This window comes from Felis catus, chromosome B2 (assembly GCF_018350175.1).
Source record: "Felis catus isolate Fca126 chromosome B2, F.catus_Fca126_mat1.0, whole genome shotgun sequence".
Taxonomy (NCBI): Eukaryota; Metazoa; Chordata; class Mammalia; order Carnivora; family Felidae; genus Felis; species Felis catus.
Window position 1 is genome coordinate 45,110,588 of NC_058372.1, and position 24,930 is coordinate 45,135,517.

Sequence of the window (24,930 nt, forward strand, 5' to 3'; positions counted from 1 at the left end):
GAAAGGATAAGAACCATATTATTATTTCAATAGATGCAGGAAAAGCATTTGACAAAGTACAACATCTATTCCTGATAAAAACTCTCAACAAAGCAGGTTTAGAGGGAACATACTTGAATGTAATAAAAGCCATCTATGAAAAACCACAGCTAACATTATCCTTAATGGGGAAACATTGAGAGCTTTTCCCCTAAGGTCAGGCACAAGACAAGGAAGGATGTCCACTCTCACCACTTTCATTCAACATAGTACTAGAAATCATAGCCACAATAGTCACACAATGAAAAGAAATAAAAGGCATCCAGGTCTGTAAAAGTCACAGGATACAAAATCAATGTACAGAAATCTGTTGCATTTTTATATACCAGTAATGAAGCAGCAAAAAGAGAAAATAAGGAAACAGTCCCATTTATAATTACACCCAAAATAAAAAGATCCCTAGGAATGAACCTAACCAAAGAGATGAAAGACCTGTAGTCTGAAAACTGTAAGAACCTAGTGAAAGAAATTGAAGATGACACAAAGAAATGGAAAGACATTTCACACTCATGGATTGGAAGAACAAATACTGTTAAATTGCCTGTACCCAAAGCAGTCTACACATTTAATGCAATCCCTATCCAAATACCAACAGCATTTTTCACAGAATTAGAACAAACAGTCCTAAAGTATGTATGGAACTACAAAAGACCCTGAATAGCCAAAAGCAATCTTGAAAAGGAAAAGCAAAGCTCGAGTCATTACAATTTTGGGCTTCAAGTTATATTTTAAAGCTGTAATAATCAAAACAGTATGGTAGTGGCACAAAAATAGATGCGTAGATCACTGGAGCAGAATAGAAAATCCAGAAATAAATCTACAATTATATGGTCAATTAACCTTTGACAAAGAAAGAAAGGATATCCAGTAGGAAAAAGTCTCTTCAACAAATGGTGTTGGGAAAAGTGGACAGCAACCTGCAAAAGAATGAAACTGGACCACTTTCTCACACTATACACAGAACTAAATTCAGAATGGTTAAAGACCTAAATGTGAGACCTAAAACCATAAAGATCCTAGGAAAGAACATAGGCAGTAACTTCTTTGACATCGGCCATAGCAAATTCTTCCCAGATATGTCTCCTGAGGCAAGAGAAACAAAAGCAAAACTAAACTGTTGGGGCTACATCAAAATAAAAAGCTTCTGCACGGCAAAGGAAACAGTTAATCAGACCTAAAGGCAGCCTAAGAATTGGAGAAGATATTTGCAAATAATATATCTGATAAAGGGTTAGTATCCAAAATATATAAAGAACTTCTACAACTCATCACCCCAAAAATGAATAATCCAATTGACAAGTGGGCAGAAGACATGAATAGACATTTCTTCCAGAGAAGACATACGGATAGCCAGTAGGCACATGAACAGATTCTCACCATCACTTACCATCAGGTGAATGCAAATCAAAACTGCAGTGAGGTATCACCTCATACCTGTCAGAATGGCTAAAATCATCAACACAAGAAACAACAGGTGTTGGCAAGGATGTGGCGAAAAAGGAGCACTCGTGCACTGTTGGTGGGAATGCAAACTGGTGCAGTCACTCTGGAAAACAGTTCAAAAGGTTAAAAGTAGAACTATCTTATGATCCAGCATTTGTACTATTAGGTATTTACCCAGAGAATATAAGAATACTAATTCAAAGGGATGCATGCACCCTATGTTTATAGCAGCATTATTCATAGTAGCCAGGATGTGGATACAGCCCAAGTGTCCATTAGCTGATGAATGGATAAAGAAGATGTGGTGTGTGTATATGTGTGTGCGTGTGTGTATACATATGTGTGGAATATTATAGTGGAATATTAAGCTGTAAAAAGATGAAATCTTGCCATTTGCAGTGACATGGATAGAGCTACAGAGTATAATGCTAAGTGAAATAAGTCAGAGAAAGACAAAAACCATATGATTTCACTCATATATGGCATTGAAGAAACAAATAAGCAAAGGGAAAAAATAAGAGGGACAAAGCAAGAAACAGACTCTTAATTATAGAGAACAAACTGATGGTTGCCAGAGGGGAGGTGGGTAGGGATGGGTGAAATAGGCTATGGGGATTAAAGAAACACACTTGTTATGATGAACACCAGGCATTGTATGGAAGTGTTGAATCACTGTATTGTACACCTGAACCATATGATACTGTTAACTAGAATTAAAATAAAAACATAAAATGTATTTTAAGTATGGTAAATGTTTGTCATGGGAAGGGCTTGAATGTAGGCAAAGAAGGGTGTAATGATTCTTGATTCGGGTGAGAAGAGAACAAAGCTGCAGTTCTACTTCCTAGGTAAACTGGTGAAGCAAGGTATTAAAGATCTGAAATTGTTCAGTTTGTGTTCAGAAGAGAAAGGGCAAATAAAATCTAATACGTTGTTGTGATTGAAATTAGGCAGATTAGGTAATTGTTATGATGGATCTGTGACTTGCTTATCTGTAGGATTTGATATCTAACTACTAGGTAGATTGACCTAAATCAAGATATATAGGTCTTTCTACATGGAAGAGAGGCCAAAACACTGGTGTGGGGAATCTGGATAGAGATCCATAAACGTCTGTAGTCAGCCTGTTGGCATGAGCGATATGTAAAAGGCGGTGTGTATAGATAAATAGAGTGGCCCAGCTTGGTGTGGGAGTGGGATGTTGGTTGGTAGCAGGCACTAGGTAGAGGTTCAGACTGACATCTTGTGGGAAAAGGGAGGAAATGGGGTTTGGCAGTAGTCTTTGAAGTCTTAGCCACAGGGAAACAAAATCAGATAGCGTCTAGATTTTTATGAGAGACAAGGCAGGTATTTTTTCCCAGGAACAAAACCAAACTTGGTTATTGGAGTTGTGTAGGATGAGCCAAGCAGTAATACTGAGCTCCTAAGCTATAGATGTTATATATTTTCTGTCTTGAGAGTATATTAGTAGCCTGCATTAGTTCCTGGATCTGCAAGTGGCCTTGGATAATGGGGTGATGTGAGATTCTCTGTCTAAATACTTGAGAGGATATTTCCTGGTCACAGTCTTTCTCTTTTACTTGGTCTTCTTGGTCTTCTTTCTCTTGACTTGGTCCTAGGGATTTGATGTATCTGCCTTTTCTTTGCTGTTTTCACCCCAATGCAAAGCAGAAAACAGTTTCAGTTTACCCTTCTGTTTCAGAAACAAGAACACAATCCTTAACAAGTTGAGTAGTTGTAACTACCAATATGTAATATTAAACAGGCAAGTAAGAAGAAATTTGAAAGTACCACTAATTATTGGTTTCTTGGTTTCTTTCACTGAATTAAAGGTAGGCTATTTATTAGAAAGACTTGTTTGTTTTTGGTTTTGATTTTTGTTTGATTTGTAGCCCTTGTCACTGCTCCCACCATACTCTCCCTCCCTTTCCTCCAGCTTTTTTTAGGTTAATGTTAGATGTTTAGACACAGAGTCATTTATTACCATTGTTAGGCAGATAAAATTCCTTTCATAATCCTACTAGGGCTTCTCTGACCCAAAACTGTGTTACAATACAGTTGACCCTTGAACACCTCTGGTAAGGGGTACTGAGCGCCCCCCCCCCCCCATCTCTAAAGTTGAAAATTGAGCATAACTTTGACTCCCCCAAAACGTAGCTAATAGCCTACTTTTGGCCAGAAGCCTTACCGATAAACAGTGGATTAACACATATTTTGTATGTTACATGTATTATTTACTGTAGTCTTACAATAAAGTAAGCTAGAGAAAGAAAGTCAAATGTGGGGGCACCTGGCTGGCTCAGTTGGTAGAGCATGTGACTCTTGATCTTGGGGTCATGAGTTCAAGCTACACTTTGGGTTAGAGCTTATTTAAAAAAGAAGGGAGAGAAAATACATTTGCAGTATTATAGTGTATTTATTAAAAAAAAAAAAAAGAAAAGAAAAGAAACCTGTGTATAAATGGACCTGAGTAGTTCAAACCTGTTTTCAAGAGTCTATTTTACTTTGTTTTTCAGTCAGAACTCTGGTTTTAGCTCCAAGTGAAGTAGGCATTTTGGACTAAATTTGACATTGTTTCTTTTTTGTAATTTGGATTTTTGTTTGTTTCTGAAGGTCTCAGGTATCTGAATGTTCTGCTTTCTTAACTGGTTTCTTCAATCGAAAGTATATTTACTAGTTTTTTGCACTTAGGGAAACTTTTACTCTAAAAAGAAACTGCTTTTTTAAAAATTCATTGTTCTAAATTGAGATCCAGCTTAAGATGTTGATCTGTTACAGATATGGCAGTGTTACAGATGCTTTCTTTGCTAGAACCTATTTATACTGTATCAGTCCTTTTCAGTACCTCTAGGAGACTTGGATTTTATAATCTTTCACATTTTGTATCTGTTCTTAAATTTCCCATCATGACGCCATTTTCTTTCTCAATTAATTTACAAAGACAGAGATGACTCATATGGGATCCTAAATTCTAGTATCTGTTTTAGTGTCATGTAGCTCAGGTTCTTTTTAATGATTCGGTGTCCAGGTAATAATTAATTCCAAGAGAGTGACTGTGTGGCATCTAATCACTGGGAGTTTCTAGTAGGAAGATACTTTAGTATGGTAACAGTAACAAGTAGTTACCACCAAGATTAAGAGACATGCTGTGTTGCAAGGTCTTATGGTCAAGGAAAGGAGCTGTATGTGAAAGCTTAATCAAGAAATATTTGCCTTAATGTGAGGATTGTAATTGATGTCATGCGATGCACTAGGGAGAGTAGGACAGATATATATTTTGGTGCCTCAGGTAGTTTATAGCAGTGTTACGGATTGGGCATATTATTAGAATCCCCTAGACTAAAAAAAAAAAAAAAAAAGAAAAAAATTCATAGCCTCTGGAGATTCTAACATAAATAAATGCTCCTGCCTCTTCCTCCCTCCTGGTTGATGAGTGTCATGAATGTTTTGAGATGGCTTATAGTGTTATGATAGGAATAAGACTTAACATAATAGGAATAAATTTAACATGTGAATCATTACAAATCTAAACAAGAGAAGGAGTGTAGTTCATTAAGATGTATTCCAATGTCAGAAATGTTAAAATGTAAATAGAGAAGCATGAGGAAGATCAGTTGGAAGGCAAGTGGGATTTGTTCATCTCTCATTAGTTTGACCAGTGACATAGTAAGGACTTGGCAGTAGCCAAGCTAATTTTTTTTTCTATTCCTGGTGCTGAGTCTTCAGAGTGAAGCATGTCTTCATTTTAACTGATATCTTTAAGATTCTTTTACCTGAAAAATTAAAACTGCCTTAACATTGTCAGTATCTATCAGTGCCCTAGTACTGAGGCCCGAAATTTACTATGAGTGAAATTTCTAGAGCATTTATCATGATTATTGTAATAATCAAGTGCCAAATTGTTTGCTTGGATTTTAAGTGTAGAAGTTAGTATATTTGTAAAATTAAGACCTATAGTCTTGGCTAGAGTATAATGTTTTCAGGAAACATTGAAGTTGATCTTTCAAATGTATTCTCTCCTACATGGCTTTTTTTTTTTTTCTTTAGAGTAGAAACAACAAACTTCAAGTTATTTAGCAATGTGTTCTCCTAATATCAAAGTTTTGTTAGATTTCAAAATTCCTTCTTTGCTGCAGCAGGTTTCCCTCTTTCATTTTGCCTTACTGTTTTGGAGTGTGTGTGTGTGTGTGTGTGTGTGTGTGTGTGTGTGTGTGTGTAAATAAGATGGAGACTCCATTTTTACTTAACTATTAGACCATTCTTAGCAAACACATTTTATGAAGCAGTTAAAACAATTTTGCCTTAAATGATGAAAATAAATCTGTTGAAAGTTTAGAATTTCAGAATGAATGTCAAATGGAAGTGTAAAGGTGATATTTTAGACGCCAAGGTAACCCCTTTCCCATAAACATTTCCTGAATTTCTTATATTCTTTATATTTTATAAAACCCAATTGAATTTATAGCTAGAACGTCATAGTTTAAAGCCTGAATAAAAACTCCTTTGTTATTTTCTTCATTTCATATGTAATGAATGACCATACTTGCCTCATCACTTTTATTTTACTAAAAAAATTTATCACCTTTAATAACTGGCAGAAAATTATGAGTCTGCTGTATATCCACTAAATCTATGATTCAGCAATACTTTAATTTGGAATAATAGGGGAGAGGGATCCAGCCAGTCTAAAGAATAATACAAATTTAAGTATGGTATATTGAAGTATGTCCACCTAAACCAGACTAACAAAATCTGACTAGTGGAGCTACTGTTTCAAGTTGGTATGAAGTCTAACTTGTCTTTTAGAAATAAACCCTTTAGGGGTGCCTGGCTGGCTCAGTTGGTGGTGTGCAATTATTGATCTCCAGTGAGTATGAGCCCCACTGTTGGGTATAGAGATTACTTAAAATCTTAAAAAAACCCAAAAAACAAACAAAAAATCCCTCTTTAATCCTTTCTATATGACTCATTTTAATAGAGAAGTCAGTAATGTCAGATATTAAGCATCTTGTCAGGTGGGCATCTGTGTTGCATTGATGTTACATTCTCCTAGTAAATAAAGGGAAGATGATCTCTTTTGTAAATCAGAGACATTTCTATATGAGTCTTCACGTGTTAAACAAATGTAGGCATAAAGGCTTAATTTGCTCAAAATTTGTTTAAAATAACTTGAACAGGGCACCTGGGTGGCTCAGTTGGTGGGGCGTTCAACTCTTGATTTTGGCTCAAGATCCCAGGGTTGTGGGATCAAGCCCCACCTTGGGCTCCATGCTGAGTATGGAGCCTGCTTAAGATTCTCTGTCTCTCCCCCGTTCCTCTTCTCTGCTTGCACGCTCTCTCTCTAAACATAAATAAAATAACTTGGACAGTGTTGATTGAACTATAAAATTATACCATCTTAAATGAGTGTTGTGAAGCAAGTATACATACGTTCTTTGGGGCATACTAACCTGATAAATTACATATATAATTAAAAGTTTCCTAATGTGTTAAAAAATAAAGAGGAACAGATGAAATTAATTTTAATATTTTGGCTATGTTGGCTTAAGGAAAATAGTTATTTCAGTGTATATTCAGTATAAAAAGTTATTAATGAGATAGTTTACATTTTTTTTTCCTGTCTTTGAGATCTGTTGTGTATTTTACATTAATATAACACGTTAATTTGGATTAGCCACAATTCAAGTGCCCAGTAATCTCATGTGTCAGGTGTTACCAGCTGAACAGTGCAGTTTTAGGATGTAAGCCTTTACGTTTGTTGTGAATCTAATGAAAGTATAAAAATATTTTAAAATTATTATACAATTACAAATTATCACATAAGGAATTGTACTCTTTTAGAGTTTCTTAATGATAAGCCACTTTTGGTCTTACCTGATTAATTTTATATTAGATACGAGTGATAATCTGTTGTAATTAGATAACAAATATATTTTCTCATGGAAAAAAGACTTAGTTTAGTAGATTGCATGTAATAGGCCTGAAGTTTGTTTCATTCTGCTTTCTTTTGTTTTGTTTTGTTTTTAATTTTTTTGACGTTTATTTTTGAGAGAGACAGAGCATTAATGGGGGAGGAGCAGAGAGAGTGGGAGACATGGAATCCAAAACAGGCTCCAGGCTCTGAGCTGTCAGCACAGAGCCCGACGCAGGCTCTAACTCAGGAGCCATGAGATCATGACCTGAGCCGAAGTCGGACACCCAACCCACTGAGCCACCCAGGCGCCCCTCATTCTGCTTTCTAAATGAAATACGGTTTTTGGCACTTGGCCTACTGGTATAATAGAGAAATTGAAGCTTTGCAACCACATTTGGATTGTTATTTGAAAGTATAGTTTGGCCTAGTAGTTAGCAGTTCTTTCATTTTATAATGCTTAACTCTGGAGATAAGATTTAAGAGTGGTATTTCACAAATACATGAATACTGTTGGTCAAGACCACAAAAGAATAACAGAAATAATAATTGGTGATGTAATATGTTCCTAGTTGATATGGGAATACATGTCAGGAGCCTGTCAGTTTTAAACGTGTAAAATTTTGCATGAACCTTTGTAATGGAATTGTTTTCGGTACAGGATCTATATTTTTTATTGGATTTTCAGTGCATTCTGAAAAAAGTTCTCAAGGAGATTCTTAAATGGCTATTCTATGATTTCCACATTTTAACATTTCTGGTTCTTTGTAATCAGTGCTATCCCACACTAATTGCTTTTGCCCAGAATAATAATAATTATAATTCTGTCTTGTCAGTAAATACTTTGGTTTAAAGTAGATATTTTTTGAGGTCTTGTATACCAGCACTGACAGAAGCATTCAAAATAAAAAGGTGGACAAGATCCTTGCCCTGGGTTGTTTAACAATTAATGGGGAGATTGCAGTATATTGTAATGGCTGTCAACATTTAGTGAATATTTATTAAGTATTTCTGTTTAAGGCATGCTTTTAAGCACTTTACAAGCATCATTTAATTTAATTCTCACAACAAATCTGTATGTTTTTGGGTTCTGTTATTTTTCTCATTCTGTAGATTAGGAAAGAAGCATAGAAGTAGTAGGTAATTACTACTGAATCCAGGCAATTGTATTCCCAGTGCTTGTGCTACTCTTAACCACTAAAAAAATGTGGAACTAATTCCTAACTCTTCCTCTGAGAGGTGTCTTTAGGGTTATAGATAACAGGCATTTAGATCTTCCATATCCTGCCCTACTTTTTTTTTTTTAATCCTCCATTCTTAACACATTGTGACTGACTTTGTAATTTCCTTACTTACATGTTTATTGCTTATTTACCTTACCTTTTTAGAATGTAAATACAGGGTGTACAAAGTTTTAGAATATAAATTCCAGGAGTGCAGAGCTGCTACTTTTTTTTTTTTTTTTTTTAATTTTCGTTCTTCATTAGATGTATTCAGGTGCCTGGAACAAGTGGGAACCTTCCAGTAGCAGCCCCTCAAATATTTGCTGAATGAGTATGGAGTATCATATTTGTGTTGAAAGAAGAATTTAAAATTCTAGGCAATTTAGTATCTTCCATTTCAGTGCTACAAATAGCTATGTACATTTGATATATCAGGCACTGTGATACGGTTTGGGAATACAAAGATAAGTGAAACAAAGTCCCTGCTCTCAACCCTGGCCAGATAATGTTTTTTGGTAACTTGAAGGTAACACCTCTTTGAGTATATGAATTTAAGTTATTTTTTAATGCACGTATTTACTTTTGGTGTATGCTTGGAAACATGGAGAAATTCAAATGATAACTTTAGATTTTTTCATGATTCTGATTATTCTTATAGGTTCTTGCAGTTGTTTACATAACTTCATTACATTTTTAAAGTCTTGAGAGTGAAATTGCCTTTTATAGCAATTTTCCATTTTTTGGTAAGCTAAAATTTCTTTTTAACTGATATATTGGCTATTTATTAGCATTTAAGGAATGCTTTAAATGCTAGGCATTTTATTCAGTATTTAATTTCCATTGGAGCGTTCTGGGATTAAACATCATTGTTTCCATTTTCCAAAATCAGAAATTGAAGTTAAAGAGATTGTTACTCACCCAAGGTCAGAGACAGGATGTGGAGAAGGCTGGAGTGAACTTGCATTGTTCTCATTTTAAAGCATGTCCTCTTAATTATTTCTTAAAACATTGAGGGAGAAAATTGAGCTACACAGAGCAAGTGATACAGATTGAAATGACTATTCCAATGTGGTGTAAGAAAACAAATTTAAATATTTATTACCCTAAAATTGTGGATTGGTATTATCCACATGTATTTGGTATTTGGTACATGTATTTGGGTAACTATTTTCTCTTAAAAGATTTTAAATTTCAGCTGTGTGTTACACTTTGGTCTTTTACTTATGTATCCAGTAGATTATCATAAGATTTTTTGATGAATTCTATAAAACTTTATGACAAATACATGGTATGTTTTTAATGTGGCTTGAAATGTGCTTAAAACTAATTTCTACTGTTTTTTCAAAATTAATAGTGGAAATAAAAATCTGAATGAGGACTATATAAACAATTATTTTTATTTACTTATTTATTTTTATTTTAGAGAGAGAGTGCATGTATGTGCAAGTGAAGGAGAGGGGCAGAGGAGGAAAGAGAGAGAGAATCTTAAGCACGCTGCACTTAGTGTTGAGCCTTTCATTAGTCTTGATCTCAGGAGCTTGAGATCATGACCTAAGGGGAAATCAAGAGTTGGGTACTTAACCAACTGAGCCACCCGGATGCCCCTAGATGAGGAATATTTAATAGAATTTTCCACCTTGTTTGCTTTTCAGATGTATTTTGTATATTTGTTCTTAGGAGGCATTAATTACATGTGCATGGTAATATTTTTGCTTTGAACTAAGTCTTTATGTGATTAAAATCCTTTTGTTTTTTAAACTTAGATTTTGTAGATATTTGTCACCTATGGATCTGACTTAGTAATATTAAAAGGAATGTAATACTGTGTAAAAATTTTCTTATACTACATACTCTATTCTCTGAATACTCTGAATAAGAGCACTTGGTACTATGCAGACTTTTGCACTCTATTTGAAATACAAAAAGGAGGTTGCATTTTGTGTATGATATCTTTAGATTAGGCACAAATCACTACCAGTGATTTACTTATTTCTGTTGAAAGTAAAGCATGTTTATCAGTTCTCTTTTAATTTGATATTATATGGCTAAAAGGACTTTAGGGCTTACCGTGCTTTTCATTACTATTTTGACTGGGTAACTTTAGGGAACCTGAATAATGAAATGTCAAGTAACATTAAGCAACGCTCATCAAAGTTGCATTTCTCCATTTATGTAAAAATAGCCCTGGAAATAAGTTCCTGGTAAAGATTTTTGGTTTTGGCAAGAAATATTTATTACTGAAAATAACAAGTAAAAATATTTTTTATTTTTATTTAAAAAAATTTTCAAAATGCTTATTTTTGAGAGAGGGGGAGGGGGGAGGGAGAGAGGGAGGGAGACGCAGAATCCTAAACAGGCTCCAGGCTCTGCACTGTCAGCACAGACCCTGATGTGGGGTTTGAACTCATGAACTGTGAGATCATAACCTGAGCTGAAGTCGGATGCTTAACTGACTGAGCCACCCTGGTGCCCCCAAAAAATATTTTTTATTTTTTATCTTAATTATTTAAATAAGAGGTATAAAGTATTTCTATCATATTACTGCTTCTTTGGAGTAAAGCTTATAATTGTTTCTGAATTTACAGTGGAATTTTTTTTTTGTTAATATCTGTACAACTTCTTGTATTTTGTCCTTTGCTATAGTAAACAAAGGTTAAAGCTCAAATGTATAATATAACCAGTGACGCGAGATAGAGTATATTTAATTTGACAGACCTAATTAGATATTGTAGTATTTATCTATACTGTATTGATCAGAACCAAAGTAAATATTCCCTAGTGAATGCCCATACAGTTCAAACCTGTTTAGAATTTGTATAAATTGTTTATATTATTTTTTTATGAAGTGACTTTTTATTATCAGAAGAATAAATATTTATTAGGGCAGAATAGTTGGCAGACTTATAATATTACCATCAATATTTTGTGTATAATTTTTTAAAAATTCTGGATTTTAAGATTTTTAACTTTGATTTTCAGGCATTCTTTTGTTTTTAAAAAATCACTATTTTTATTGTGGTTTTTTTTTTATTGTTTTTTTTTTTAATTACTATTAGAAGATAAAATTGTAGACTCCTTAAAAAATACTACCAGTAAACACTGCCCCTACCTGCAGCCAAGTTGTTAAGGGATAAAAAAAAATTTATATATATATATATATATATATATATATATATAAATATAAATTTATATATATATATATATTCTTAAATTCTTAGTGGCTGTACTTCATTTTAAATACTACAGTTTTGCTTGTTTTTGTTTTTTTTTTTTTTAATTTTTTTTTCAACGTTTATTTATTTTTGGGACAGAGAGAGACAGAGCATGAACGGGGGAGGGGCAGAGAGAGGGGGAGACACAGAATCGGAAACAGGCTCCAGGCTCTGAGCCATCAGCCCAGAGCCTGACGCGGGGCTCGAACTCACGGACCGTAAGATCGTGACCTGGCTGAAGTCGGACGCTTAACCGACTGTGCCACCCAGGCACCCCGAGTTTTGCTTGTTTTTCAATCTTGGTTGTATTATTTTTCTTTTTGGTTCTTTCAAATGCCTTTAATTCTTTGGTTTGCTGCAGATATTTATTCCTAGTTTCCGATTTGCTTGCTTTAAATTTGGATTGTTTTGTTTGCTCTAAGTTTAGAAATGTCTCCTCACCAGTTTTGATACTTCCATTTCCTTCCCTCCCTCCTTTGCGTTCCTCTTCCTCCTTCCTTCTTCTGTGTGTGTATGTGTGAAAGAATTCTGTTTTTTTTTTTTTTAAAGTTTATTTATTTATTTTGAGAGAAAGAGTGCACTCACATGCACAGGGGAGGGGTAGAGAGAGAGGGAGAGAGAATCTCTAGCAGGCTCCATGCTCAGTGCAGAGCCTGATGCAGAGCTGGAGCTCAGGAACCATGAGGTCATGACCTGAGAGGAAATAAAGAGTTGGCACCCAGGCACCCTGGTTTTTTCTTCTTCTTCTTTTTTTATTTTTTTTATTTTTTTTTTTAGTATAAGTTTTTAGTAATATTTACACCTGACGTGGGGCTTAAACCTATAACCCTGAGGTCAAGAGTTACACCTCTTGGGAAAAAAAAAAAATAAGAGTTATACCTCTTTGGGCACCTGTATTGCTCAGTTGGTTAAGTGTCTGACTCTTGGTTTTGGCTCAGGTCATGATCTCATGGTTCATGAGTTTGATCCCTGCATCAGGGTTTGCTATGACAGCACAGATCCCGCTTGGGATTTTCTCTCCCCCCCAGCCCCCGCCCATTTCAAAATAAATAAATAAACTTAAAAAAAATAAGAGTTACATGTTCTGACTGAGCTAGCCAGGTGCCCTGAGAAGAGGTGTTTTTTGTTTTTGTTTTTGTTTTTTTAGTAACTCAACTGGAACCCACCAGATATGGTATGAAATGAAAATATGTATGTTGCATATTTCCCCTTATATGGAGCTTTTCAACCTTAGTAGTTTTGGGCCAGAAATCAATTTGTTGTGAAGGGCTGTCCTGTGCATTGATGGGTACTTAGTGGTATCCCTCGCCCCTAACCATGAGATGCCAGTAGCATTGCCTGAGCCATAACCAAAAGTGTCGCCAGACTTTGCCAGCTGTTGGGCAAATTCATCTTGGTTGAGAATCATTGCCCTAATATAGAGTAGTTCTGAACTTGCATGTTATAAATCTAGTTATCCTGAGAGAAACTGAATTGGTAATTTAGCCCCAAAGCTTAAGTTTTCTAGGGCAAAGCTTCATGTTAGAAGCTTTTTACTGCAACAAGAGGGATTGAGTTCACACAAATTACAGTAAGACTGAAGTTTGTTGAATGCTGTTTAGAACCTGTGGATCATGTGGTATTTTATCTATTTATATAAGTGAGATTTTCCAAGACATTTATTTATTAATTATTATTAAAAAACTTTTTAAGTGTTTATTTATTTTTGAGAGAGAGAATGTGCACGTGCATGAGCAGGGGAGGGGCAGAGAGAGAGGGAGACATAGAATCTGAATTGTCAGCACAGAGCCTGACGCGGGGCTTGAACTCATGAGCCGTGAGATTGTGACCTGAGCTGAAATCAGATGCTTAACCGACGGAGCCACCCAGGAGCCCCTATTATTGTTTTTAGAGTAAGTGTTATGCCCATTGTGGGGCTTGAACTTATGACCCTGAGTTCAAGAGTTGTACGCTCTACTGACTGAACCAGCCAGGTGCCCCAGATTTTCCAAGATTAAACCTCTATCCCCTGCTTATTGTGGTGGCTAATTATGTATTTGAATTCCCTGTATTGGCATTTTGTACAGAAACTTATGTGTTTGAGATGGTACATTTGTGGGTGCAAATTTTGGTCTTAATATCATTTAAATTGTGTTTAAATAATAAGTTATGAATAAATAATGAATACATTATTTTAGTGAATAAATTATTTTAAGATAATGAAGTTTTGTAAATCATCTGTTTTGGAGAACTGTTTTTGAGGACATTTTTTAGGCTACTTTCAGATTTTATTCCTGGATTATGAAGCTGTTGATTTTTTTTTTTAATCCCCTGAGTAATTTGTGTGTGTGTGTGTGTGTGTGTGTGTGTGTGTGTGTGTGTGTGTTTAATAAAAATTTATCCATGTAAGTGAGATTTTTAGGCTTGGCACTCTATTTATGTATTTATTTTTTTAGGCTTGGAACTTTATAGCCTAACGAAGAACCAGCCTAGTGTCGTAGGTTCTCACATGACTCTGGGCCTCTGTGTCTGGCCCCAACTCTGCAGCATCTCTTTCTAGAGTGTTGAATTGACAAATCTCTTTGTGTATTCTGTAATCTCTTGTGGCTCCAATTTATTTTTCATTGCTCATCCTGATAGGCTTCGTTGAGGTATTTAATCTTTTGAGATGTTTTAGAAGTGGATAGCTGGGTGAGCTAATCAACCATACAAGTGCTACTGCTTTTCATTGGTTAGTTAAATAATCATAACTTAAGTGTTTGGGGTTAGGATGGCTCTTTATATATTGGCAAAAATATCCCCAAAGATCTAAGATGAATTTATTTTGAATTTTACTGACATTAGGAGGATATGGTTTATTTAGCTCTGATAAATGAGAAGTTAGTGTTTTTGGTTGTTTTAGGAGGTTAGTGTTTTAGGAGGTTTAGAGAATACAGAGAGAATAAAGAAGAAGAAAAAAGATTGATTATTTGAAAAAATTAAAAATAGAATGCTACTTTAACATGTATAAAAAGAGCTTTCACAACAAACTAATTTTTAAACAATAAGTGAATTTATTGGAAAAGATGTGAACTGTTGAAATGAAAGTTTGACTTTTGAGTAGAGACTTTGTTAAAGTGGATAAAATATTTGAAAGTCAACTCTGTAATTCTGCAAGATGGCACAAATAATTTAGAGTATACAACATAATTTAAAGAGGCGTTCATTGTATTGCTGACATTCACTGGAACATATATTTTTGCCATATACTTCATGACTTTATAGTATTTTGAAAAACATTGTGTATGTTTATATGTGTGTATTATATACAAAAATATTACTAAGGAAGCTTAACAATTTTCATGTCCAAATATAGGCATTATAATTAAGTAGATGGCTAAGAGCAGGTAGAACTATTAACTGAGTAAATAAATAGCCAAGAACTTGAAAAACAGAGCATTTGGAAGTCAGGAACATTTCTTGTTTCATATGACTTGTACTATAGAATTTGTGGTTTTTAAGATAGTGAAGTGATGCTGGAAGATTGATGTTAACCTTTTTGTATCAAGTTTAGTCTTGGTAACTAAATTCTGGAATTCTATTGGAGTAGGGTGGATGGAATTTACTGTGTTTTAATGATCCCTTCAGGATTGAAACATGTCCCAGTTGGTTCTAACTGGCTCTATTACTTACTAGGTGAAATGTTTTGATGTGTACTAGGGGTTATAACCTCAGATACCCTCCAGTATCACCTTGGGATGAAGCCCTAACCAGAAAAGTTCTCATTATAGTAAGGAACACTGTTGCATAATTGGGGTTCTGCCACACCAACATTCTGTAAATCCAGTATATTGAGATACCAACATTAGTAACATATTTTCTGATTGTAGAAACTGTTCGTTTTAGGAGGTTTAGAAAATACAGAGAGAATAAAGAAGAAGAAAAAAGATCTGTAAACTCCAGAGTGGTTATTTTGATGTATTTCAGATCTTAAAAAATAAATATATTTCACAGGTTTGGTTTATACTTTACATGTAGCTTGGTCTCTTGCCTTATTCATTTGAAATTTCATTGTTCATATTTTCCTAAACTATATCGTCTCTAATTGAGTCTTATTCCCTTGTATGGTTTTACTGTATTTGATTTAACTAGTCACCTGTTGTTTGACATGGATTGCCTAAGGTGTGTGTATTTTTATAATTAAAATTTTGCTCTTCAAGCTACATAATTTGGATTTTTAATAGAAAAATAAGAAAATTGCAAATAATGCAAATGAGGGGGAAAACTTACCCAAAGTTATTACCTGTCATTGTGATATATATCTTTGCAAACTTTTTTTTGTGGTATATAAACCAATGTGTGTGTGTTTTATACAAAAGGGAAATCGTATATTTGACACTTTTTTATCTTGATGGTAGTATTGTGAATATGTGTCATTTTGTTCTGTTTCTTTTTAATACAGTAGCCTTATTATTCTGGCTGTAGTATTAATTAGTTTTTTTTTTTAAATCAGGTATTTGAGCAATTTAGAAAGTGAAAGAAAATAAAAATCCAAGTTTCTCACCACTCAGAAATAACTATTAACATTTTTGTTTATGGATTTCTATATTCAATTTTTTTAATCCTTCCCCCCCCCCCCTTTTTTTTCCTTTTTGGAAAAAATAAGATTGTGTGATACATGCCACTTAATATACCTTTCATTTATCACGAACATCTTTCTAGGACTACATTACCATTATCCTCACTGATGTCAGAATTACTAGACTCTTGCTCTTTATAGCATTACAAAAGACAGATTATATTTGTACATAGTTATCCTGTTATTTATTAGAATTGACATACAGGAAAATGGACTTTTTTGGATGTGTGCAGTTCTATTAATTTTGTAGTGACCATCTCTTCTCCCTCCTGTGGCAACCAGCTGTTCTTCATAGATTTATCTTTTTGAAAATTTCATATAATTGGTTTGTACAATATGTAACCTTTTGAAATTGGCCTAATTTAATGTAATGCTCTTAAGATTTGTTCGTTAACTGTATCAATAGTTCATTTTTGTTGCTGAGTAGTATTTCATTACATGACTATACCACAATTTTCTATCCATTTGTCTATTGAAGGGTGTTTGTTTTTCTTTTCCTGGTTTGTAGCACTTATGGATAGAGCTGCTATAAACATTTGTGTAGAGGTTTTTATGTGAACATGTATTTTACTTCTCCAGAGTATATGTAACTAGGAGTGGGATTGTGAGTCATATGGAAATGTGTATGTTTAACTTTATAAGAAACTGCCAAACTCTTTACTGGTGTCTGTACTTTTTTTTTTTTTTTTTTTTTTTTTTTTTTTTTTTTGGTATTGCTACCAGCAATATTGTAGATTTCCAATGGCTTCACATCCTTTTTAGAATTTTTTATTTTAGCCATTGTGATAAATATTTTTTACTTACCTCATTGTGTACAGTTGGGAGAGTTCATCATTAAATATTTGGTAGAATTTGCCAGGAAAACCATCTGGGTCTGGAGATTTCTTTTTCTAGAGTGTTTCCAACTACAAACTTAAAAAAAATTTTAAAAGTAGTTATTCAGATTATCTGAAACTACCAAAGCACCAAAACTTTGAGGCTTAATGTTTTTTAAAATAAAAAAAATTTTTTAACATTTATTCAGTTTTTGAGAGATGGAGATAGAGCATGAGTGGGAAAGGGGCAGAGAGAGACAGAGACACAGAATCTGAAGCAGGCTTCAGACTCTGAGCTGTCAGCACAGAGCCCAACACGGGGCTAAGACTCAAAAATGGTGAGATCATGACCTGAGTCGAAGTTGACACTTAACTGACTGAGATACCCAGGTGCCCCAAAACTTTCAGGTTTTCTACATGTGTATGTTGTTTACAGTTTTCCTTATTATTATTGTTTTTAATGAGTATAAAGTCTTTAGTGATGGTGTCTCTTTTTATTCTTGATATTGGTAATTTGGATCTTCTCTTTTTTTTTCTTAATCATTCTTCCTAGAAATTTATTAATTTTATTGACCTTTTAAAATGATCAATTTTGGTTTCATTGATTTTTCCCTATTTTTCTATTTTCTCTGTTTTTATATCCTATTTCCTTTAGTTGTACATTTTATGATTTCAGATTTTATGTTTTCTCCTAGCCTATGAATTATACTTAGAATTTTTTTAGGTATTTGCCTTAAAGTTTGCTATATATATTTATAACCAGTCTGAGTTCACCTTTATTTATTTTTAAAAATTTATTTATTTTGAGAGAGAGACAGGGATGGGGGGGAGGGAGGGAGGGAGGGAGGGAGGGGGAGAGAGAGAGAGAGAGAGAGAGAATCCCAAACAGGCTTTGTGCTGATAACACAGAGCCTGACATGGGCTTGATCCCACAAACCATGAGATCATGACCTGAGCCAGAATTAAGGATCGGTTACTTAACCAACTGAGCCACCCAGGCGCCCCCTGAGTTCACCTTAAAATAGCACTGCACAACTTCACATGTAATGCAAATACCATAGAGTATTCCTAACTCTTCCTTTGTCCTTTATGAAGTTGCTGTCACTTATATTATTAGCCTGTCGATGTGCAATAATCAGTAAATTATTATTTTAAACAGTTATCTTTTAGATTAGTTACGAGTAAGAAAAAGCATTTTGTTTTACTTCCATTTATTCCTTTTCCTTCACTCTTTTTATTAAGAAAAATATTTAATAATGGTTGATATGCAGTGTTATATTAGTTTCAGGTGCATGACATAGTGATTTGGCAATTCTGTATATTATGCAGTTCTCACAGTGGTAAGTGTAGTTGCCATCTGTCACCATACAATGTTATTACAATATTACTAACCGTATTTCCTATATTTTTCATCTCTGTAACATATTTATTTTATAACTGGGAGTTTGTACCTCTTATTCCCCTCGCCCGTTTTGCCCATCTCCCATCTCTTTCCCCTCTGGCAGCTGGCAATTCTCTGTATTTACAGTCTTTCTGGATTTTTCTTTTTTTTTTTTTTAAAGATTCCACAAATAAGTGAAATCATATGGTATTTGTGTTTCTTTGACTTACCTCCATTTTAGCATAATTCCAGGTCTATCCCTGTTAATGTAAATGGAAAGATCTCATTCTTTTTTTTTATGGCTGAGTAACACCCCGTTATCTATCTCTTTGTTTATACACATATGCATATACGTATATATATACACACACACACACCACATCTTCTTTTATCCATTCATCTATCAATGGACACAGGTTGCTTCCATATCTTGGCTATTGTAAATAATGCTGTAATGAACATGGGCTGCGTATGTCTTTTTGAATTAGTGCTTTTGCTTTCTTTGAGTAAATATTCAATAGTGAAATTACTAGATCGTATATTCTTTCTATTTTTAATTTTTTGAGGAACCTCCATACTGGTTTTTTTTTTTTTTTACAGTATCACCAATTTACAATCCCACCAGAAGTGCATGAGGATTTTTTTCTCTATCCTCATCAACATTTGGTATTTCTTGTCTTTTTGATTCTAGCTGCTCTGACTGGTGAAAGGTTATAACACATTTTTTTTTAACACTGTGGTTTTGATTTATATTTCCTTGATATTTTGTTATTTTGAGCATTTTTTTCATGTGTCAGTTGGCCATCTGTATGACTTTATAAAAATGTCTCTTTAGGTATTCTGTCCATTTTCAAAACTGGATTCTTTGTTTTTTTGGTGTTGAGTTGTAAGAGTTGTTTATATATTTTGGCTATTAACCCTCTTGTTGGATAAATCATGTGCAAATATCTCTTCTCATCCAGGAGGTTGCATTTTCATTTTGTTGATGACTTCCTTTGCTGTGCAGAAGCTTTTTACTTTGGTAGTCCAAATAGTTTGTTTATTTTTTATTTCCCTTGCCTGAGGAGACCTACCCATAAATATGTTATCAGGGCCAGTGTCAAAGAGACTACTGCCTGTTTTTTTTGTTTTTTTTTTTTTTTTTAAGGAATATTCTGGTGTCAGTTCTCATATTTAAGTGTTTAAACCACTTTATTTTTCTATACATTGTAAGAAAGTGGTCGAGTTCTATTCTTTTGTGTGTAGCAGTCCATTTTTACCAACAGCATTTATAGAAGAGACTCTTTGCTCCACTGTACTTTCTTGCCTGCGTTTTTGTAAATTAATTCATCATATTTCATCATTTTGTAGATTAATTCATCATTATAACTTTCCATTTGTGTCATCTGTAGTTTCTTTCTTCAGTGTCTTATAATTATCACATTATAGGTTAGTCACCTTCTTGGTTAAATTTATTCCTAGGTATTCTATTCTCTTTGGTGTAATTGTAAATGGGATTGTTTTCTTAATTTCTCTTTCTGCTGTTTTGTTTTTAGTATATAGAAATGCAGCCAACTCCTGGATATTTATTTTGTGTCCTGCAACTTTACTGAATTCAGTTTTTCTCAAGTCTTTTTGGTGGAATCTTTAGAGTTTTCTATATATAGGGTTATGTCATCTGGAAATAGTGACAGTTTTACTTCTTCGTACCCATTTGGTACCTTTCTTTTATTCCTTTTTCTTGCCTGATTGCTATAACTAGGATTTCCAGTACTGTTTTGAATAAAAGTGGCAAGAGTAGGTACCTTTGTCTTGTTCCTAATCTTAAAGGAAAAGTTCTCAGTTTTTCACCATTGAGTATGACATTAGCTATGGGTTCATTATATATGGCTTTTTTATGTTGAAGTGTGTTCCCTCCCTCCACACCCATTTTTTGAGAGTTTTTATCATGAATGGATGTTGAATTTTGTCAGATGCTTTTTCTGCATCTATTGAGATGGTCATATGGGATTTTATCTTTTATTTTGTTGATGTGATGTGTCATATTGATTGATATTTGGATACTGGACCATCCTTGCACCTCTGGAATAAATCCCATTTGATCATGGTGAATGATTCTTCTAATGTATTGTTGAGTGAAATTTGCTAATATTTTGTTGAGTATATCTGCCTCTGTTTTCATCAGATGTAATTAACTCATAGTTTTCTTTTTTCATAGTGTTATTGGTTCTAGTATTAGGGTAGTGCTGTAAGCTTTCCTTCATTTTTTTAAATAGTTTGAGAAGAATAGGTATTAACTCTTCTTTAAATGTTTGGTAGAATTCAACTGTGAAGGCATCTGGTCTTGGACTTTTGTTTATTGGAAGTTTTTTTGATTACCAATTTAATTTTCTTAGTTGTCATCAGTCTGTTCAGATTTTCTGTTTTTTCCTGATTCAATATTGGAAGAATGTATGTGTCTAGGTATTTATGCATATCTTCTAAGTCGGCCAATTTTTTGGCATATAAATTTCTGTAGTAGTCTTTTATAAATCTGTGGTCTTGGTTGTTACTTGTTTCATTTCTGGTTTTATTTACTTGAGTTCTCTTTTTTTCTTGATGAGTTTGGCTAAAGGTTTATCAATTTTGCTTATCTTTCAAAAAGCAGCTCTTGGATTCATTGATCTTTTTTATTTTTTAAAAAATATCAGTTATTTCTGCTCTGATTTGTTATTTTTTTCCTTTTAACTTTGAGCTTTGTTTGTACTTTTTCTACTTCCTTTAGATATAAAATTAAAGTATTTAATTCAGATTTTTCTTGTTTCTTAAGGTTGACCTTTATCTCTGTAAACTTCCTTCTAAGAATTCTAAGTTGGAAGGTTTTTTCTTTTCATACTTTAGTGTTCTCTACTCTTTTTTCCCTAAGTTTATATATTTATTTTTGAGTGAGAGAGAAAGCAAGAGTGGAGGAAATCAGAAAGAGAGGTTGAAAGAGAGAATCCTAAGCACGTTCCACACTGTTAGCATGGAACCTGATACGGGGCTCGAACCCACAAACCATGAGATCATGACATAAGTCGAAGTCGGACACTTAACTTGACTGAGCAACCCAGGTGCCCCTACTCCACTCTCTTTTAAGTCTGCTATAGTTCTTATCCTTGTTCTTCTATACGTAAGTTTTTTTTTTTTTCTTTCTTATGGCTTCTTTCAAGAATTTGTGTTTGGTTTTCTGCGTTTGCATATGGTATGCTTAGGTGTAGATTTTCCCACATTTATCCTGCTTTGTATTCTCTGAACTTCCCATGTATGTGGTTTGGTGTATGATAATAATTTTGGAAAATTCTCCATTATCTTTCTTTTCTAGCACTCCAGTTTTGCATGTATTTTATCTTTCGAAATTGTTGCACCCTTCTTGGATTTCTGTTCTATTTTGTTTTTTTTTTTATTAAAAATTTTTTAATGTTTATTCTTGAGAGAGAGAGAGCGCGTGCGAGCATGCATGCACTAGTTGGAGAGGGGCAGAGAGAGAGGGAGACACAGAATCCAACGCAGGCTCCGGACTCTGAGCTGTCAGCATAGAGCCCAAGGTGGGGCTCGAACTCAGGAACTGCAAAATCATGACCTGAGCCGAAGTCAGATGCTTAACTGACTGAGCCACCCAGGCGCCCCATTGTTTTATTTTTTTATATTATTTTTTTCTCTTTACATTTTGGTTTGGGAAGTTTCAAATGACATATTTTCAAGTTTGCTGGTTCCATCCTTGGTGGTGTCTAGTCTGGTGATGAGCCCACCAATGGCATCCTCTATCATTTTTGTTTTGTTTTGTTTACTTTCCCAGCTTTTATTTATGTTTTGTGCTTCAAAACAGTTGGAGATTTATGTTTTTGCTTAGATTTTAGACCAAAAGTATTATCTGTAGTGAAGGAAGGTGTAGGGTGGGTAATTATCCTCATCATATTTCTAGAAGAAATGAAGAGATGGGTAAGAATTATATTTGAGTTTTATTTTAGGAAATACTCTTTTGTAGGCTGTAACTAACTAGGGTCTATAACATTATGTAGAGCGTACTATAAAAAGGAGAATACAGAGCACACCACTGTATCTATGTGCAACACAATAAAATTCGTCACAATTCTTACCACTCCTAATTATCTCATAACTTGAGAAGTGACACAATTAATCAGTGATTAGACAATGATTACAATGTACTGTGACCATGGTGTAGCACAGAGCTATGTTTAGTCCACAAATTTTTTTCATTTACATTTGCTGGGAAAAAAAACCCTGGCCTTTTAATTATACTGATGAGGTTTATTTTGTTTCAAAATTTTTACATATTTCAAAATGGTGTCTAAAACTGTGCCTGTCCAATGGTGATAGTAGGCTTTTTGATTTTCTTTTCTTCTCTTTTCTGTTTTTAATTTGTCACTTGTGTTACTGAGAATACTTTGCATGTTGTAAACACTGCTCTGCTTTTCTCAAGCTTTTCTTTAGCTTTAGCTCCTGTAATTTTTGCCCACAATTCTTTGTGTTCCAGTTTCTTTTTTTTTCTCTTTTTGTCTTTCATCTTCGGAGCTAGTAAGATTGTTGAAAAGCATTTTTAGGGGCGCCTGGGTGGCTCAGTTGGTTAAGCGGCCGACTTTGGCTCAGGTCATGATCTCGCGGTCCGTGAGTTCGAGCCCCGCATCGGGCTCTGTGCTGACAGCTCAGAGCCTGGAGCCTGTTTCAGATTCTGTGTCTCCCTCTCTCTAACCCTCCCCCATTCATGCTCTGTCTCTCTCTGTCTCAAAAATAAATAAACGTTAAAAAAAAAATTAAAAAAAAAAAAACCCTATTCTTAAAAAAAAAAAAAAAGGAAAGAAAAGCATTTTTATGTCCATTAGGGATTTCAGCATGTTGTATACGAATGCTACAGTTGTCGAATTCCAGTGTTCAATGGAGATTTTTTACAAACTGCGAAATGCGGTTGTCAGCATTTTGTTAATATTTTCCTCAAACTAAGAATGTATTCATTATTACAGCAGGATGGTACCCTTTCTCCAACCTAAAACTGAGAACTGGGTACATACTTGGATATCTGCTTGCAAAGGGCTCTTCACTTCTTTTGAAGTGTGTTGGTTCAGTGACATCTAAGATTTCTTCAGTTTCTTCTGAAAACATCACCTCTTTCTGACTGCATGTTTTTGGCCAGAATTTCAGCAATCCTATAATCATTGGTTATGTTAGTGTTGTATCTTTTCTTCAGAAAGTATACAACACAGTAGGCTAGCTGAGCATGAGACAAAGCTAATCCTTTTGCAGTGCGGTTAAGAATAAGAGCCATCATTAGAAATATGTTCTGTTTTCAGTGGTAATCGCCTAAAGCCATTGATAATACTACTAATATTTTAAGGAGTTCAGCAACACCTTTGAAATGTGTATCATACATAAACCTGAGGAAAATGTTGTTAATTTGTTTTTTTATGAATGCTCATAATCCAAGAAATTTCCGATAAATTCAGTGTTGAACAGTCTTCAGGAAGTCCTATTCTGTTAGGTATCGTCACTGTTGAAAAGCCCAGGAACTGTTTTACAAATTTCTGGCCAATACATCACTTTGCAATGCTAGGCTAGAAAATCAGAACTCCAAAAATCTTAAGGCAGACACCAATTGTATGTGAAGCCAAGAGGCCTCGAGTTCATCCTTTTCTGGATCAAAATCTAGATTATCACTTGGAGGAAGAGTATAGAAGATGTTAGCAGTGATCATTTTTACTTTTATCACAATACACTGATTCAACAAATTACTTCACAGTTAGTTGAAACATACTCCATCAGTTCATTCAATGTTGCTCTTTTAATTTTGTTGATCTTCAAGGCTGAAACAGAGCCCATGAAATCAAACAGATACAACACCGATGCAGCTCTGACAGAAAGCTCTCGTTCATTGGAGGTGGCGTCTTTGAGTTGGGGCAAGGAGTGCCCCTCTGCCTGTTGCCCTTGCTGTGGAGCTGTCAGGAGCCCTGGGAGCACTTCTGCCTCTGTGCTGTGCATACCATTTCAGGATAAAGCTGACTGCTTTCTCTGAGGCCTAGATGGCAGTGCCGGCAGCTTCCATTAGTGGTGATTACCAGGACATTTCCACGGCCCTGGTGCTTAGGAGGGCTACTTGCACAGAACGGGCAGTGCCAGAGGGAAGAGGTGGGGAGAGGTACAGAGAGCTTGTGTCCCTTTGCCCGGTCCCCTTCCCCCAATGTAATTCTCTCCTGGGCATTGGGGACCTTTTTTGCTGCCTGTCAACCCCTCAGGGCCATATCTCAGTGCTGGAAGTTTCCGGTCCCTGCTTCTCACGGAGCTCCAGGGGCTGAAGGA

At 34.7% G+C, this 24,930-nt stretch overlaps 1 protein-coding gene and 1 pseudogene across 1 annotated transcript in view; one reads left to right on the forward strand and one right to left on the reverse strand.

The window, feature by feature from the left end:
* The window catches only part of CD2AP (CD2 associated protein), a 140,592-nt gene that overhangs the window by 3,952 nt on the left and 111,710 nt on the right, over positions 1–24,930 (forward strand). The gene's annotated exons all lie outside the window — the stretch shown is intronic.
* LOC111560468 lies at positions 1,056–24,541 on the reverse strand (annotated as a pseudogene).